This window comes from Lycorma delicatula, chromosome 2 (genome assembly GCF_047948215.1).
Source record: "Lycorma delicatula isolate Av1 chromosome 2, ASM4794821v1, whole genome shotgun sequence".
Taxonomy (NCBI): Eukaryota; Metazoa; Arthropoda; class Insecta; order Hemiptera; family Fulgoridae; genus Lycorma; species Lycorma delicatula.
Window position 1 is genome coordinate 199018106 of NC_134456.1, and position 19192 is coordinate 199037297.

Here is a 19192-nt window from a genome sequence, read left to right on the forward strand (position 1 = left end):
TATTTATAGATAGATTTTTCATCTTCAACATCTGTCTCTCTCTCTTTCATGTATCTACTTCTCTAATGTATCCCATCTACCGTCGCTTTGGGTTCTATTATCGATGATTCTCGAGAATTATTGGAAGTCTCCACATAACTAGTTCAAGTTTGATGATTTAGCGGCTACAGCTAGCTTATCCGATGTTCGTATAATGGAGTATACCTGTAGTTTGTTAAATCATTAGATCTCCAAAATAGGAAACGTCATTAATTAAAATCCAGCAACAGAATGGTGGTAGGAAGACCATATGAAGCCGTTAACATTAAACGTAACCGGTCCGATACATCTGGTTTCTGTAAGTGTATATCGGTTCTCCGTTAGGTTCTTACTGAGGATATCGGAGGTTTTGAAACCTGCGCATCCTTGATGGGATCTGATTTCACTGAATTCCTAAGGTTCAGTGACGGTTTCCGATGACTGAATAATATGGAAGAAATGCCTGTTGAATAAAGCGAATTAAGAGACAAAAAAGTATAAGCTTGCTATAAGTATAAAAGCGAACAAAAATTTACAGGATTAGGATATTTGTCCGTGATTGGTTCTACTGATTGGTGACTGATATCTGGTGATTGGTTCTTGTGTTAGTTATGGATCAATAAACTGTATAGAAAAAGAAAGAAAATAGCTTGTTAAAAATGAATAAAAAGTCACATGAAAAGTTTCAAACATGCCATCTTATTATCAATAATAGCAACCACAAAACAGCATTTTCCTACCAACCTTTTTTGTCTGCCGTTTACTAATCTAAACATTCAACAAATTTTCAGGCTGATGTAAGTTAGTAATGAAAACGTTCACCGGCTCTAGAATTGTTGTGAACGCCATTTTTTTTGATACTTGCTTTTGCAATATAAAGGAATTCCTAATTTTTCAGAAGAGTAATGGATATAAATAATTGCAGTAATGGAAAAAATGAAAAGTTTTCTAAACAGAACTATAATAAAGGCGAAAAGAATTAAAGATAAATAAATGCTATATAAAACTATATAAAAGATTTTAATATAGAAACCTCCTAGATAGCAATAAATGTTTCCAAAATAGAAATAATTAAAAAGATTAAAGAATAAAGTTGAAAAACTATCTAATACCATAAACAATAAACTTACGTATTTACAGTTACATATTAATTTAAATTTTAATTTATAATGCACAAGAATCTTTATCTGAAATTTTAAATTAAAAATTATTCTTTAATAAAAACGTCTTCAGCAATGTAGTACGGTAATTATTAAAAATCGTATAACAGTATTTACATCATTAGTAAACGAATCTTTATTAAATTATAAATGATTAAATTAGAGGGACTGGTTAATTTTTATTGAAGAATCGTCTCAAACGTTTAATGCATTTAAATTTCCTTTTATTCAATCAGTATGAGTTAGGTTTGAGCGGTAATGAATTATTCATGCGATACAGAAATTAACAGCTAAAAGAAAAAGTAATATTTATTAAATTAACCACAGTGTTAATATTTTATTAAATTTAATTATTAGAAAATAATATATATTCGGATATTATTCTGTATTTATTTATTAACTAGAAAGTTAGCCTCTAGAACCACTTAAACCTTTAAAATTTATAATATAACAGATCACTCAAAAAACAATTCTTTAAAACTCCATTTGCTAATTTCCGTACGAAGTATGAAATTTAAAATCAGTTTTTTCTTTACGTTTTTTTTTTAAATTAACGATTATTCAGAATTTCATATGACTTTTAATTTCTTTTTTTACTGGTAGTGACTATTCGGGCAATACAATGAGTTTACTCGCTCGTTTTTTCCATACTATATTCTTTATACATTTCCAGTTATTATAAAGGGATTCAGAAGAAAAAAGATATACAGATAACAATTTAATTTACTTTTTAATAATATATATATATTTTTTTTAATTTAAATTGGGAGAGGAGTAGTATTACATTTTGAAGTGAAAATCATGCTAGCTGTCCCAGAGAGACAAGATGGTTGTTACCATCATGCTACCAAATGACAGCACATAATACTTACACTGTACGGAAAGCACATCTTAGGCGTTGAAATGAGAATTGCAACTTACATTTAAAAAAATAAACCAACTATGAAAAGACTAGAATAACGAGACGGAAAAAAGTAAAAATTCTTTATAATTCCCCCTAGGGAAATTAAAGAAGCTAAGAGTTGAAAAATTGAGATGGAAATTGCAAGCGAGAAAAATAAACGGTTTGAGTCGTTTAACTTTCTTCAGTTAAGTCGGTATATCACAGAATAAGATTAAGAGTAAAAACCAGAAAAATGTACAATAATATTATAGAAATAATGAATACAGAAGGTTCACTGTGATGTCATGCAGTGTGAACGGTTGATGACATTTCATATATTTCTGTTAAAAGAAGTGATATTGTTGACATAAAAACGATTCGGGAACTGAAGAAATAAAACCGAGTAACATGTAAAGCTTATATTTAAATTGTTTTGCTGTAATATATTTTTATTATTTTTTGGCATGAAAGCCATTTTTATATTAAAACCGACTTTTATTATTTATTTATTTATTCTGGTAGGCATTTTAATTCTACAATTTAACACTTCAGTAGCGTTTCGATTTACATTAATTAATCGACCGATATAAACTAAATTTGTTAATAGTAAAATTACTTCTTTATTCTTTACTTTTCCACTGTCAAGAAAACTTATCTGTCATTGTGTTCCATTCACGTTACTGACAGCAAAACAAAGAAATATTAAAAAATAAAAAACACGAACGAAGCAATATGTGTCGATGAAACTGACATCAAAGTATTCACACGAATGAACATTCTACATATGTTTCTTTAACGATATAAAACAGGAAAAAAAATTTCTAACAAAATTAAAATCATTAAAAATTCTTATATGAAATTACAAATCCAACAATAAAAATATTTTATAAAAAGCTAGCAGATGATTTGATATGACCAAAAAATGCCAATCCTAAGAATATCAGTCATCCCATTCCCGGCTTATATGAAATCATTTCTTGTTTCTTTCTTTTGTAAACTGAATATACTGTTGCATATCAGCAGGCAATACGAAGCGTTGATAATCAACCGCATTCGTCTTTTTAACTAAAGAGATTAGTTTTTAGAGTGAATATCATCACTCTCAGAGAAAATAAATCTGATGACAACTAGTGATTATAAATTAGGTGCTTTAGATATGTCAAAGTTACAAGAAAGACGGGAACAGATATTATAAAGTATAGTAAAAGGAGTTAACTCTTTTATATAATGAAACAATCCATTAAAAATCCTTTTTCTATTGCAATAGGAAACCATGTAAATAATAAATAAAAAATGATTCGAATTTCCTAATTGGTAGAATATTATGAAATAAATATTACTTATTCAAAAGAAATGTTATTAAGTAATTTATTACAACCGCCCTGTCAACTACAATGCCAAATGTTATTTGAATTTTTTCTCTTTAGGCTTATTTCTTTGTTATAATACACCTGGAATTCATAAATTCAATTAATATAGATAGTAGTTTAACTGAAAAATTATGACAGTATTTCTTACATTGCAAAAAAAAAAAAATATCTTAATCTAAACTACAAAAATTGAGCACTGAAAACTCATATTAGAATGAAAAGTGTAATAAAATAATAAATTAGTAATAACCAAACTGCGGTTGCATGTATGGAAACAGCAACAATACAATATTTTTTTGCAAAAATAAAAAAACGTGGTGTTACTACCACCAGAAAAATATGAGAATAAAAAAAACAACAGTATTTCTATTTGTACATAAATAACTTTTATAAATGAAAGATAGAGAAAAGAAATCCCATGTAGAAGTGTTTATATATAATAGAACTAGTAGTTCAATTTATATAAAACATGGTGTAACAAAGAGTGCCTTGTATTAATGAATATCAGAGAGAAAAACAGTATCATGAGAAATCATTTGTACTGGGGTGAACGACAGAACAAAGTGAAACCCGTATAACGGCTGGGACCAAAAGCACTGCACGAAACACGTATTCATGCACCCACAAATATAAAACACCAAAATTAATGTCGGTATTCAAGAAGTCTCATGAGAAGAAAAAAGTCATTCTTCTGCATTAAAGAATAAAATAAGGGCACATTAAAAAAAAAAATACAATTACAATATTACTGTTACGGTAACTGCGTACATTACAGTTTAAAAATACTTCGATTTTTTTATTAAAAAAAAAGTGAAAACCGATCTTTTACAACCAGATACCAGTTTCACGCTATCGATAAATTAATGAACAAGTAGTCTGCGATCTACAACTATTCAGATAGGCGATCCACAGCAAGGATTGCTTTTTCCTTATTACATTCTTTTTGTTTTCAATTTAATCATCAACTAATAAATGAAAACGGCAGAAAAACTGTACCCAATGTCGGATAGCTTCGGTGGTCTACGTAAACTGGCTAAATAAATATAAAATTTCAATCTTTATCTGAATTTTAAAAGTTTTGGTTTTTTTACCCAAAAAGGAATTCAGCCATCATGATTCTTGTGTGCTATATAATAATCCTCGATAGGAAACAAAGTCCCCGGATCGGTCCAACGACTGTCCCCTTTCAGATCTCACTAAAAATTAACTAGTTCTATAATTCCCCACAACTTCGGATGAACCTATTTCGGTCAGACTTTCATCCACAGAACCGAAAATGGGGAATAAGATTTTTGGGTAAGGAAAAGGAAAGGGTGGTGAAAAAGGACGATCTGCTCTCGGAAGAATTGCAATGCGAGACAAATAGCTCCATACAGAGTAAAGCTCAAGGTCGCTTTCGTGAAGAAGACACCAATTTTCTGTACTATTTTCGATGCATTTTTACCGGGAAAATGGGAACAGCACATTACTGATCGAAGTTTTTAACAATGAGCAGCTTAAATATATACTACAATAAAAACTGATTATTTCCAGAAATTAAAGAAACGACCGAAAAGTGTGTAAAAAAGTTCCCAAAGTAACAACTTCGAATTTAATTTTAACTTTTCATTTATAATTTTTAAATGTTTCGCCTTGAAACTTCCCAGATAACATGAAATCATCTAAGGGAATTCAATTTAGTCCTATTCAGAGATTTGTAATGTAATACTATCCACATTAACTTTATAAATTGGTACATTAAGATTTTAGGCTGAAAAATAAATATGAACGTCTATAATAACAAAGATTAAGAACAACATTCTTATAGTACAGTAAAATATTTTTTTGTACTACACAAAGTAATCCCATACCGAGGAGATAATAGATGTTAATTCATATGTAGTAAATGATTGAGTTCATTTAATATAGGAATCTTTGAAAACGAAATTTTAATATGTAGCTAAGGTTTGTTTAAATGCATGTTACCGATCAGTTCTTTCAACTCTTTCTTTGCGGATTATAAGTCTCATCGAGGTACTATAAAAAAATTAATCATAACGCATGTTATTAAAAATTACAGAATTATCATAAATTAATAATAATTATTATGCATAAGTGATAAAAATAATTTTGAAAAAGTAAGGTCTGATTTATCAACAGACCGATCATATATCAAAGCCATGTGTCCCAACATGTGGCAAGTGGTCGAGTGTCAAATAGAACGAGGTCAGCGTCCTTTAAAACTTTATAATAAATTGTTAAATTCATTAAATTATCAATAAAGAATTGTTTAATTTCGGTTCGGAGATTGGGATATATTAACTGGGCTACAAAAGGTAAGAAAGATAAAACTAGCAAATAGATTCTATAAATTATATGAAATTTTAAGAGTTTTTCGAAAGAATTCTTTCGAAAAATTCTAAAGTTTCTCACATCGTATGCTGTGAGAAACTTTAGAATTACCATTGCTAATGTAAATAATTTTATACAACGCACAAATTTATAAGGAGAGTGCTGTAGTTCGGGAGTAGAGATGATGTTAACTTCAAGGAACTTTCACAATGTAGGCTTTGATGCGGTATTTTCCTTGGCACTTTCAATAGATGTCTTTTAAAGTTATTTCATTAAATTTTACATTTGTAAACCACATGAAACAGCTACGTTGAATACTTTCAACGGTAACATTATATAAACAAATCAATTTAAAAAAAATTATAAGCAAATGTGACGGATAATAGGAACAATTAACTAGAACGTAATAGTGTGTATAGTTTGTATATATACACAACATAAAATCTTTTTAAAAATATAAAGAAACCAATTAAAGAAACTAACATAAAAAAATGAGAAAAAATACTAATTTGAAATACCTAACGCGAATCAAAATATTTTAATTACCGATTTTCACAGATGATTACTGAAGAGAAAATGAAAAGGTAGAATATAAATATGACACGATAATATTATAAAAATTGCTCTCTTTTTTCTCACTCTCTCTTTCTTTCATATACATATGCATGCAAAGAGCAAACTAATATATGCAAGACTAATTTTGCTTATATGCAAGAATTGCGGAATGAGAAGTTTATTGATTTATATAATCAACAGGATAACGCAAAGTTTTACACAACCATACATAAAAAACTACATTTTCTCAGCGTGATTTTTAATCTAATTACTTTTTTTTGAATTTAAAAAAAAAATTAAATTTTTTTGTTATACATACTTTATGTAATTATTTAATTAAGTATTTACATATTATGTAATTATTCATAAACTACAGAAAAATAAGTCTTTAATTGACTATATCAGTAGAAAAATAATACGTTTGGTATATTTATTTGTGTCCCTGCAACTATGCGCCCGCAACTACAGAACTGCTGTACTGTTATTTTTATGCAACAAGTAATAAATGCCCATTGCCCAAGCATTAGTATTAATTTGCTTTGGAAATTAATTTTTCAAAAGCAAAAAATAAAAATCTTGAGACTCAACCAAAGGTAACGTGACATTTGGGGAACGTATAAAAGAGCTTGAAATGCGGTTTCAATATATATTACAGAGTTTCGAACAATATCAAGCGTAAGAATTATGAGAAAAAATATATGCATAATTTTTTAAAAAATATTAATGAAAAATATCTAAAGAAAAGTGCTAAAAACCCCAGTAAATCAGTGAATAAGTTTAAATATTCTACTTGTAATATCTTTTCTTTTTTTTTTGTTTAACCTCCGGGACCACCGTTAGCCATTGCTTCAAAGGATGAGATGAATGATTTGTAGCGTGTGTGAAAATGCCAAGCCTAACCGGGGTTCGAACCTGAGACCTCCAGATGAAAAGCCGAGATGCTACCACTCGCGCAACGGAGGCCGACCTACTTATAATATCTAAAATATCTTTTGTTTTATAAATATGTGCCACTAGCTGCCTACATATGCGTTGTTCATTTGATTTTGTAATTCAAACAATAATGTATTATAAACTGGAATAATCGTAAGACGGATTTATTTATTTACTTAAAATATTTATCTTAATAAAAGCCAAGAAAAAGAATAAGTTACTATTAATTGCAATTTGATTCACGTTGTGTAATCACATTTTACATTTTATTTTTTATTAGATTTTTATTACATATTACTTTTATTACATTTTTATGGTATTATATTATTTTATGAACCTCCAGTAGTAAAAATTCTAAAAACGTTTTTAAGTCTGGAAAAAACTGAAAAGTACGGAGATAAAAACATTCTGAATAATTATAAACCATGACTTCGACTTTCAAAAAGTTGAAATTTAAAGAAGAATAAAATATTATTTTTTTTACAGTTTATTGGTTTTTAAATGTTAAAAACGTACTGTTTATATAATGAACAGTAATGTACTGGTCATATAAAATCCTTAACTAATAAATTTAACTACCTGGCTTGTATTTATAAAAAAATTGTCGGCAAGAAATGGAAAAGCAAACCTTAGTCTTTATAAAAATAATAAAACGAAAGCAGGGGATGGACATGAGACTCGCTACAGAATGAAGATTCTTCGGAATGAGAGAATACAAATTAATTTTTTAAGTCTTTTCAAATAATTTTCTTGAATTTTCACCGAAAATATTTTAAATCAGAATGATATTAAATTATATATAATTAATGCACAACAATGACGACAAAAATAATTAAAATTACCTACAGATCTTTAATGTAAGCATTGTCATTTTTCATTTAAAGAATATTTTATTAAATTAGTATGGAAACACTTAAAAAATTTTTACAACCGAACCAACAAAGGAACTTCCTTCAGAGAAAAAAAAACAAATTGGTCCATTTAGTGAAGTGTGTGCATCTTGAATATTAATTATGCTCTTCTTCAGTCAGTTAAAACAATATATAACATTGTAGTTAATGAGAAATTCACGTAAAGCTATCAGTAATATTTACACGAATATAATGTAATCATAACACCTATAACATTATGCTTTAAAAAATCCAAATAAACCTTTATTTATAAAAGTGAACAGTTAACTTGAGCATAATCACCGATGATGTGTTATGAGAACTATTTTGTAATGCAGAATAAACTTGTTTTAAATCTAATAACATTTATGATTACATTTCAATATTTTTTTTTTTGCTTTATATTGATCGCTGGAATTAAATCGTTGGAACTGTTTCCGAAATATCGGCCTGATATTGGCGAATACCAATCACCGGTCACACGTTGTGAACATGAGCTTATAGCGTAATTAAAACGCTGTGCGAGCACAGCCTGATCCCCCAAAAATTATTATTAAAAAAAATTCACTATTTTTAATAATTTTATATTAAACCTACTTACATTGCATCAGTGACAATTAATCCAAACAACACAATACTTTAAACAAAGAATGGTCACTAAATGAACGCGTACAATATAGCACAGTAGAACAAAAATGTTAACGGGTACACTGTTGCTTTTACTAGTCAGACGCATAATCTAGCCATTTATCAAACAGACAAATAGACAGAAAGACAGAACTTTAGAAGCACTATTTACATGATCAAGTTACAGAGAAAGGGATTAGAGATAGGGTACAGGATGGGACGAAGTGATAGAGAGTCGAGTGAGAGAGCTAATTCCAGAGGAAGAGAGCTCGAGAAGGGAGCGGAGAGACACTTGACTATACACAGATAAAATGGAAATGGATCTGTCGACTGTTGAGGATAATATCTGCAAACTAAACCGATTTACTAATTATCAGATAATAAGTAAGAAATATATCGAGGGGGTATTTAAAGAGCAGAATAACTGTCTCTCACAGGATATAATTAACAACGATGTCTAATTTATATAATTTAATGACTAGCGAGTTTGTAACCAAATATATTGCTGTAACATGTTGCTTAAAATACAATCTAAAATTTTAACATTAAAAATTATTTATTAAATACTATTTATATCAAAATATTATAATCTCTTTCTAGTAAAGTGACCCCCTTAACTAAAGACTTTTGTGAATAATCTTCATTGCATTTTTACTGGTTACCTCATAGTAAAAAATGTTGAAAATGAGGGAAAATATTATTCACCATTTTTTTTTTTTAGAAATAATTTTATCGTATACTGTTGTAAAGAAAAATCACTATAACTTACATTTCATATGCGTTCGCAATCGTTGACCAGTTGTAAGAAAAATCATTTCGATACTACGGTTGTTTTAGATAGATAACTGCACTTTTTATTGTATTTAAAAACTGATTACGAGTATTATTACTATTAGACATATTATTCAACCTCGGATTACTCCATAGACAAGATTCCAATAAGGATACGCTGACTCTACAGGTCTCCGGATTTTCAGTACGGACCGAACAGAATCCCACGTAGATCGTCAATAAGTAAAATGAGAAAAAAACGAATAAAAAAAAAGACAAAGTTAAATAAAAAAAAAGATCCACCTATAGAGAAACCGCAGTAGGAGAACAATATCTCGATCAAACATAAGCAGGGAACACCAAGCTCATAATCCTTCGAGAGATCGGCGTATTTACTAACCCAGGATGTATTATATTACTAATCAATGATTTTGCACTGTGCTGCTAAAATATATACACAGTGTCTCACGTTTCTCATTGAATATCAATCGCGTATTTCCTCACTGATGCTATTGAAACTTTACAGACCTTTAACTAATATTAAAAAAATCTTACGTAAAAATTTCAACCTTCTAGGATTTATAAAAACAAAATGGTGGCTTTCAAACAAAAACATCAATTTCATATTAACCACATTTTTTATTCATTACAAAATAGCTGGTAAAAATGGTTAAAAAACAGATAATAATTTAAACTAGATTAATTAAAAACAGTTGTAATTAATTAGTTATGGCTATGACTTATTAATTATGGTTATTTGTTTTATTCAGTTTGAACAGCTGTTCAACAATACATGATCTGTTTCTAATTATTTTTACCTATTTTGCAATGAATAAAAAACGTGGTTTAACTGAAATTGATGTTTTTGTTCGAAAGCCGCCATTTCCCTTTCTATAAATGCTAGAAGATTGAAATTTTAACAGAACATTTTTAAAACCTTAGTTAAAAGGTCTGTAAAGTTTCAGTAGAATCAGTGGGGGAATGAAACTAAATCAACAGCGTATACCTCTTCGAGGGAGAGACCCCTTCGATACATTACATATATATAAAAATATAAGTTCCGCTTACCAACAATTGTGATTAATTAAGTATGTTCAAGCGCTTTCGGAAATATTATTTTCCATCTTCAGGAACATATGATGATCGAGTATATTTTATAAATATTTACATATTAAAAGTTAAGGTAGAGTACAATAAATTAAAATTTATATAAATATAACAATAATCGACTTGGTAATAAAATTAAGTCATCTAATTTTACATCTACTCAAATAATAAACTGATGATCGAGCAATTGAATTTTGAAAACGATAATTAATTCAAACAGATTTTAAACAATAATTATTGATTCTCATGTTGGAGAAACTGCTTTTATACTACACATAAAAATTGAGATTCTTCCATTAACAAGACGTATAAACGTTGACTTAATTTTATTACGATGACGATCATTGTTATATTTATATAAATTTTATTTTACTTTATCTTTAATATGTGGAGTGAATATTTATAAAACATACTTGATCATCATATGTTCCTGAAGATGGAAAATAATATTTCCGAAAGCGCTTGAACATACTTAATTACTCACAATTGTTGGTAACCGGAACTTATAATTATATTTTTATATATTATATACACCAACGGACCAAGCTAAGTAAAATTAATCTAAATTACATGTATATATATATATTTTTTTTGACTTCAAAAAAAAAAAAGCTCCATCATTTGACTGGCTTGATGCAGCTCTCCAAGATTCCCTATCTAGAGCTAGTCGTTTCATTTCATTTCGGTATACCCCCTACATTCTACATCCTTAACAATTTGTTTTACATATTCCAAACGTTGTCTGCCTGCACAATTTTTTCCTTCTACCTGTCCCTCCAATATTAAAGCGACTATTCCAGGATTCCTTAATATGTGGCCTATAAGTCTGTCTCATCTTTTAACTATAATTTTCCAAACGCTTCTTTCTTTATCGATTTGCCGCAACAACTCTTTATTTGTCACTTCATCCACCCATCTGATTTTTAACATTCTCCTATAGCACTACATTTCAAAAGCTTCTATCTTTTCTCAGGTACTCCGATCGTCCAAGTTTCACTTCCGTATAAAGCTACGCTCCAAACAGATACTATCAGAAATCTTTTCCTGACGTTTAAATTAATTTTTGATGTAAACAAATTATATTTATGATTAAGGATCGTTTTGCCTGTGCTATTCGACATTTTATATCCCTCCTGCTTCGTCCATCTTTAGTAATTCTACTTCCAAAATAATAAGATTCTTCTACCTCCATAATCTTTTCTTTTCCTATTTTTACATTCAGTGGTCCATCTTCTTTATTTCTACTACATTTCATTACTTTCGTTTTGTTTATTTTCTTGCGCTGGTTCTTGCGTAGGACTTCATCCATGCCGTTCATTATTCCTTCTAAATCCTTTTTACTCTCAGCTAGAATTAATATATCATCAGGAAATCTTTTCACCCTGTACTGTTACTCCGTATATATATATATATATAAATATATATATACAGTTCTCTTAACCCATCCCTAGAATTATTTGTTACGATGAAATAGCAAACTAATCTACAGAATCTACCCTAACTGAAAATTATCTAAAAGAAAAATATAAATTAATATTTAACAAGTCATATTTTGAGAAAAAATTGATAAATTATAAAAAAATAGATAAAAATCAAATAATAATCTTAACTAATATTACTGTCATGATTATTTAAGATAAAAAAAAATGAGAAGAAAATCTTCACTTTAACTTTTTTTATTTTAAATTAAGACATTTACTTTTGAAAAGAAATGAAGTAGAAACGTAAAAGAAGAAATAAGAAAAGGAAACTAAAATTAAGAAAAGTAAAAATAAGAATGGAAACAGGAAAGTAATGTTAAGTTGTAAAAACCGTTCCACCAAAACACTATCTTCACATTCTACTCTAATGAATTCTATACTTGCTTCCTTTTCTTCTTCCTCGAAACACAACGAAGGAAGAACGAAAGGGATTTCTAATTAAGATAATGAATATTTATTGTCATCCTTCGTAGAGGTTAATCAGTTTATCTAAGAGCAACCGTACCTGGTGCAAGTTGCTCTTCATTCAGCCTATTTTATTAGTAGTATTATTACAATTATAATTATTGACTATGAAAATATTGTTTCTAAAGATTAAGCTTTGTTTACGAAATGCCAACAGAATTCTCCGTAAGTTTACTCAGGAATAAATATGGAGACACGTTATACGCACATTTAAGAACTATAACAACATTTATAATTACTATACCATTATTAAGTTATTAGAAATAACGAGTTTATAATTAGATTTAATAATAATGTGATTCGATATAAACTGTTATTACAGTAAAAACATAGCTATTAAAATAAATTCATACATTTCTCCTGTCGTTAAAAAAGAGTTTAAAAATTATTAATTTTGTACAAACGTATTTTATAGGCGTAGAATACATATTTTACAACGATGGAGTTGAATTTAAATTGATATACCTCATATTAATCCAGGACTCCAAAATTAAATTGGCTGTTAATTAAATTTTGGCAAAATATATCGCAGGCATACTGCATCATCACTCATCGAAATTAGTTATTGTATAATTAACAGAAGTCCAATATTATTGTCGTTTTATTCTACATTTGTTACAGCAATATAAAGAGAAAACAATAACGTAAATTACTTTAATTTTGTTACTTATAAAAATATATAATTTTTACCTTAAGATGAGAAAAAATGTGAAATATGAAAATAAATCTATTTTAACTGAATATAACTATTCTAATGATTTTTAAATTGGAACACTAAAAAATTTATCTGAATAAAACAAACCTTATAAAAAGAATTGTAGCTGGTTTTCACATTCCGAAATTGCTTTCAAAAAAACATAATCAACCTGTTTATCTAAAACAATTAAAGTAAATTATTACATAGACCACTCAAGCAGGATGTCTAATAAGAGAAGGGGTCCGATATTACCGGATGTCAGATGGGCAGAGTCCCGATCTTCAAGTTAATTTGCATTCATATAAAAAAACCAGTAAAAGAGCTTAACATGACTATTAAAAGATAAACACTGAATCGGTTAGCCAACCCAAAGGCAAATAACCTTGGAAGGCTATAAGATAGATGGATGGAAGGAATGAGGCACGAGGTAACCGAAGAAAGAACAACATAAATAATTTTGAGAAACGTAATTTTTCACTACTATGATATTTTAGAAATAGAGTTTCTTGTGTGTTAGAATTATAAATAAAACAAAATTTAAAATCTGAACTTTTGACTACATGAAATACTTCTTTAAATTAGATTAATTAATCAAACCCTGATTAAAAATCACAATAATAGTTGGGGAAGATCAAAACACACTTTCTGTATTAGATATAAAAGTATAATACTGAACTACATTTTTCTATTAGGGAATCACTTTTTTATTAAAACAAAGTAAACAACAAAAAACTTAATATTTTTAATTCATCGGTGTATCGACGTAAGAATTATTAAAATAAGCTCGATTAAAAATACCTTGATTTAAAAATTATATAGTATTTAAAATTTGTAAATTAACGTATATTAATATAACGTACTTTTTAGGAAAGAATAAGAAATCAAGGTAGTAAGAACAATTTAGAATTTATAATAATTTTTTTAAGCATGGTCCGTTGGTATTAGTATATAATTAAAGTTATTATATAAAAAACCGGCTACCATCAATTGAATTAGAAGCGTTGAAGCGCTTTCGGAATTAAATTTCATCTTCAGGAATTCTAATATTCGTCCTGTTTGTAATAGTAATTAAAACTTCACATGTAAATTATAAAAATCGTAGTATTTGCTTAAAACATAACAGTTGGTTGTCATGTGGTATAAAATCATGTCAACGTATGGTGGTCTCAACGTCCTGAGACCACCAAATTGACAGGACGTTGACGTTGACATGATTTTATAACATATGACGAACAACTGTTATATTTTAAGCAAATACTACGATTTTTTATAATTTATATGTGAATTTTTAATTACTATTACAGATACGACAACTATAAGAGTTCCTGAAGATGGAATTTAATTCCGAAAGCGCTTCAACGCTTCTAATTCAATTGTTGGTAAGCGGTTTTTTTGTATATTAACTTTAATTTAGAACTTAGACAATAAGTAAAGAATCAAAATTTGTCGCAACTAAAGTCAGTTTACCCACAACAGAATATTAAAATATAAGTTTTAGCTGAATATATGTGAATTTTTATGATTGCTTTTTTTTAAATATGGTATTATTTGCAATAGAAATTATTTATACAAATTTTCATATTTTTTTAAATTTATGGAAATTTTTTAAACCTATAAATTATTTTAATTAAAATTGTTTACCGTAGTTCTTAAATTACTGGTAAGTAAATAAATATGCAGTAAAAACTATAAAAATACTATTCGACAAGTTTATATATAAAATACGATAAAATTCAATAAAGAACATTTAGATGTAATAAAAATATTGCATAAGTTGATTAAATAAAAGGTTCTCGTAAAAGTAAAGATTTAAAAGAAATCTGATAAAATTTTAAACGTTAAATGAAGCAGGATGTTAAAAATTTGTTAACAAAAAACCCAACAATGAATACTTCAACATTGATTGCAGTTGAGTTTTACTGATATCTAATTCATTGATTTTGTGATTATGTCAATGCATCCATAGAAAGAGTAAATAAATTATTTTTATGTTGAAAGAAGAGGACAGTATTATTTTTATTAACCGGAAATGAGCAAAGTTTCACTACTACTAAGTTTCGTATATCTTAAGTTAATTTTTTTAACCTGCGTGTATCCAGTGTCACTTATAGTACAGAAAGTGAATTTTGTAACTTGTTTGTAGAATTTTAAAATTTTAAAGAAAAATTAAAATCATTTTGATTTCTTTGAACATCCAGAATTTTGGTGACTGGGAATTGATTTTAGACTTATTTCATAAAAATCAACATACTCGTACTAGGATAAGAGAAGCACAAAAAAACGACAAACATAGCCCTACCACCCGATCATAATATTCTACCAGGTTCTACTAGTACGGTAAATTAGGGTTTAATTTGAAACGTAGACAACCCGTGCAGGTCTACTCTAAACAAATAAGAAATATTTATTAATATTATTCTTTTAAATCATAAATACAGTAGCTGATTTCAACGAATGATTAAACCGATTAAAAATCCATAAAAAAATACGGCAGCGATAAAACTATTTTACACGATATTAATCCAATAAAAATAATTCCATAACAAATTTAAACCTTCCAGTCCAATATAAAATGAAGAGATTACTTTTATCGTATTTTGCTCGCGATACTTTTATAAAATTCAAAAGCAAAGTTTATTAAATTACAAACTTCATACTGAATCCGTATCTACAGCATAAATACTTTTAAAAGTTTGAAAAGTAAAGTACGAGTGGATTTATTATTGTTTAAACTTAATTTAATGTACATATAAATTCTAAGTTAGATAAAAACTTTTGATTATTACGTATGCTATACCCTCAAATAGAATGGATTTTAAATAATAATTCTACGATCAATTTTTATATAAGTATAATATTTTTCGTATACTAACTCATAAATTCTTTAAGTTTTAAATCAGAATTTATTACAATAATAGGCTACATGTTTCCCTCATAAACACGCAATACAATAATAAAAACAATCGTCGTAAAATAAACTGTAAATGTTAGCTATAAATTACCACTATAGCCCAATCTTAGTTATATAACTTATTCATTAAAGTTTTATAAAAAAAGGAACACACACACACACACACAACATTCCATATTAAAACTCTTAAAACCTATGTAACCAAACTACATGAGTAAAATATTCAAATTAATACTCTTTTAAAGCGAATAGTCTATAAATATGTACAATATAAATTTACTTATTAAAGTACCGTATTAGTCTTTCAGTTAATTTAAGCACACACAGAAAACTACAAAGAAAGGTTCCAATAGCTTATAAAAGTTTTGCATAATTGTTTTAATGCGTTAAAAGATAATTTAAATTACTTTAGACGTAAAGAAATATTTTATAAACATTTAACAAACCATTCAAAAAGTCTGGGAATAAAAATAATTTGTAACAGATTTTATTTAAAGTAACATAAATTATACGGCGTTTTCAATCTAAAGATATATCACCAAACCTTAACCAATTATCAAACTATGTATATAATAATGTTCAAATTAAACCGTCCAAAAAAAAACATGAAATAAGTAATTAGGAGTACCGATTTATACGTATAAGAATAACTTGATAGAATGATCTATAATTTAGCTCGGTATGTTCACATCTCACAATTATGAGGAAGTACTCCTACATGCGTTTTCTTTAAAGAAGTCCGAGAATACCTACACTCTGGTAACTTGTTAGTATTTGGATGAAAGGAAATTATTGCAACAAATACAGAGTAAGCGTAAAAGAACGGTGAGGTTTATGTCATAAATTAATTTTTTTTTAAATCTTAATTTATTATTGCACTTGTCAAATTTTTCATATCAAATAGTTTTGTTACATACTCAATAAATTTAAATAAGTGCGCCCTTCATCGCTCGGCAAATGTCCAGTTGAATTTCAGTTCTTGTCCGTATACGATGTAACATACCTTCTATAATATTTGTAACTGCTTCTTAAATTTTGTCTTTTAATTGATTCGAGTCACGTAATTTTTGAGGGCAAAGAATATTTTTAATCTCCTCACAAGGAAAAATCACAAGAGGTAAGTTCCGTATTTCTTGTAAGCCAGCGTCATTCATCTATCTACAAGTTTTTAATTCAAAACCTGGCCAATGAATGTATTAAATTGTAAGAGGGCACCATTTCGTTGAAAATAAATTTAATGCACATTTTAGAGTTCATCCGATTGAGGAAAATGATAATCATTTAATATATCAAGATAAAAACGTATAATATTAGTCTTTTCAGCAAAGAAAGCAAGTCCGATTGTATGATTTTGAATTAAACCGCATCAAACATTAACTTAAGATGTGTCGCGTACTTTCTTAAAAATTATATGTCGGTTTTGAAAACCCCCGTATTAATGAATTGTGTTTATAAAATGCATTAATTAATGTGAAAAGTATCTTCATGCGTAAAAATTACTTCGTTTAAAAATCATTCGTGAATTATGTCTAAAATTTCAAAACGAACTGGAAACAATTTTTTGTATCAAATAGTTTTACTATTTCTTCCTAGCTGAATTTTTCATGCATTCAGGTGCAACCATTTATTGAACTAAAAATACTGACTTCAGTTTGGCATGCCACAAAAAACGCTTTTCTTTTTTTTTTGAACAGGTTTCTGAGTGGAAAGTATGCCATGCATTCTATCATAAGCACACCTATTTGAAAGGCTGCCCAGTCTCACAATTCCACTAAAAGTAGTGCTGTTAAACCTTTTTCATCTTCAATACATAAACCTCATCCTTAATTTGTTTCTTCTCACTTCTCCCGAGGTATTCAGTGGATTTCGGTTAACCTGTTCACTGAATCCATGCTAAGGATACGTGTATTTAGAACTAGATACACATATCTCCAAATAGTAAATCCTTTGTATCTTTTCGGTTCAGTCGCTACCACATTGTCCATCCAAAACTCGTTTCCTAACCCGTGGCTACAACCGGACTGGTAAAAACTTGTACTTGAGATGCTTATCACATAAAGTTTGGCTTACTATCCCTCTAAAATGCATGCATCTATCCGTTTCTTTAAAAAGAATCATGAAATGTACAATGACCAAAAAATTTCTTTTGAACAGTTTTTTCCACGAAATCCGAGCATTTTCAGATTTAAATCAAGTAATGGTCATATATTTCCTGAAAAAGAATTAATTATAAAATAATTAATTAAAAATTACTTAATTAATTATACCTTAAGTCCTGGTTTTCCGATAAATTAAGAGTTTATTTAATTTTTGATACAAGTCAAGAAAATGGTGGTTGTATTTTCAGGTGTATTTACCATAGCAGTCGACGTCACATAAAATACGCAAGTACATTATGAGATTATAACAAATTATTCTTCCCTATTAATTCAGATATTCTTCATTTTTTCTTTTTCTTTTTTGTAATGTTATACAACAGTATTACGATACTTAAAGAACGATAAAAACTGTTCATAATCAAATTCAAAAATTAGATTGCATTAAGAACAGCTTTTTAAAATTTAAGGTGTAATTTAAGTTGAAATTAGCATGAAACTTAAAAAGTATAAGTGTAAGCGCTAAGGAAGTAATTGGTTGAGATATTTCTACCATGCTATTTAAAAATACATTACCATGTATTAATTCGAATTAGTTAATTCTTATTGATCTGAAAATCAAAATACATTTTTAAGAAAATGCCGGAAAAGTAAATATTATAAATGAAAAATGAGGAAAATCCAGTCAAACCGGCACGCTAGATTTAGTTGTTTATTTTAATAATATAGTTAAGTTTCTATGTAAGTTGGTAATTCAAGCAGTAAATACTAGAGTAAGCATTGATCAAATAAGACACTAAGCCGCCACTAGAGGTCGGGTCGGGTCAGACGTACCGGCCACTATCTTATTACAGGCTGCGTTACTAACATTACCTCCACACTGCCGGCTAGATAAGG